Genomic DNA, 2,015 nt, shown 5'->3' on the forward strand with positions numbered 1-2,015 from the left:
AAAACAGAGGTAAATTGGCATTCTGAGAAATGGATGTTTTTTTTCTTTTTTCTAGCATGAACCATAAAATGCAAGCTAATTTATTAAATAAATGAAACATATAATTGAATGAAATTAAATTTTCTATATGTGAAATTGTCACTAATTAACTTTCATACTGATTTATACTGGGGGGAAAAAAATAAAGCTGCTTTTTTGAAGCAGTAGGCCTAAACAGGAAATTCTGATTTGAAGAATCATGTTTATTCAAAGGAGCGATCAAAGATGTTCATCGCATATGTAGAATGATATCTATACGTTTTTTTTGTATTATTCTTCCCACTAACATTCGGATATTAAAATTGAATAAAATGGCAACAAGAAAAATAACTAGGTTATTACCTTAAACGTCTGTATATCGCCATCATTTCATAGTGCTGTTAAAGGATTAGTTCACTTTAAAATGAAAATTACCACAAGATTTACTCACTCTCAAACCACCCTAGGTGTAGGCCTATATGACTTTCTGATGAACACAGTCGGAGTTAAATTAATAAATATCCTAACAAATCCTAGCTTTATAATGGCAGTGAATGGGGGCAAGTTGGGCAACGAGTTTGAAGCTCAAAAAAAGTGTATCCATCCATCATAAACATACTCCACATGGCTCCGGGAGGTTAATAAAGGCCTTCTGAAGCAATGCGATGCATTTGTGTAAGAAAAATATCCATATTTAACAAGTTATAAAGTAAAATATCTAGCTACCTATTCAACTTATGAAGCGTAACTGACATCGTAAGTTTGATACGAAAGGCGTAGGACGTAGCATAAGCGTTTCGAACTGCGAGAGGGGTTAAGGCCCCGGTATACTTCAAATGAAATCAAAGAACGAACTGATGTAACGTCATTTCAAACAAAATCAGGCCAAAACAAAGTTCGTTTTATGTTCTTTTTGGAAGTCAAGCCGTTTCGAACTTTTCCACTTTCGAACTTTTCCACTTTCAGGAAAAGTTCACTTCAGCTGCAAAACACCTTCGTACTACCATTGGTCAGTGACGATAATAGGAGGTGTGCGCAGAGGCTCCGCCTTTACTCACGTGGGACGCCTATTTGACTCATTTCGAGTGTTTGAGTTAGTTGAGGTAAGATCTCTGCGGGTGAAAACATGAAGACACTGGATAGCCGCTTTATAGTACAAAATGAAGTTGTGCTTGTAAAAAAAAAAAAAAAAAGAGGCACTAACACTGTTTTTCATGTTTGATACTGTAAAGCTGTTTGATTTTAAGCAAATTATTGAATAAATTGCTATATGAAGACGTGACATGATTGGAGTGCTACTTTGCAGAGCTCGTGCTAACATACCCATGCTGTTATGATCAGACGCTTTTCTTATGATTTCTATAAAAATGTTTGCTGTTTTCTCATTTTTGTTGTGTTTATTTTGTTACTGAGAAGAAAGTGCATGGCACATATTTACATATTCATCTAACCGTCGCTCTCAGCAGTGTGGGCGGCGTCAGATGTTCGATTACGTTACAGTATATCGCTGGTCACAATTCGAACTTTGTTTTACCCCTAACGTAGCACAAAAAAGAACTTCGTTTGAAGTATACCGGGGCCTTTACACTTTCTTTGTAACTTGAATGCGGAAGGCGGTCTGGCGGAAGCTTTCTTGAGTTTCAAACTTGTTTCCTCCGTTCACTGCCATTACAGCTTCGACGCGACAGGATATTTAATTTAAATAATTCCGACTGTGTTCTTCAGGAAGAAGTAGCCTAAGTCATAAACACCTAGAATGGCTTGAGGGTGAGTAAATCTTGTGGTAATTTTAATTTCAAAGTGAATTAATCCTTTAACACTTTCTCCAAAAAGCAGACGCGATGAGATGAGACCTATTTTCCTGTTCGTTCATTAAATACACATTGCTTCTGTCTGCCACACGATGGCAGCACTGCGCAGGAGAACGGCTCGGATATTCCAGGCTGATTCTCTCAAGGATGTGAACCTTTCCTTCCTGTTTCAGTAACACAGGCAGC

The sequence above is a fragment of the Chanodichthys erythropterus genome, chromosome 6 (genome assembly GCF_024489055.1).
Source record: "Chanodichthys erythropterus isolate Z2021 chromosome 6, ASM2448905v1, whole genome shotgun sequence".
NCBI classification, from domain to species: Eukaryota; Metazoa; Chordata; class Actinopteri; order Cypriniformes; family Xenocyprididae; genus Chanodichthys; species Chanodichthys erythropterus.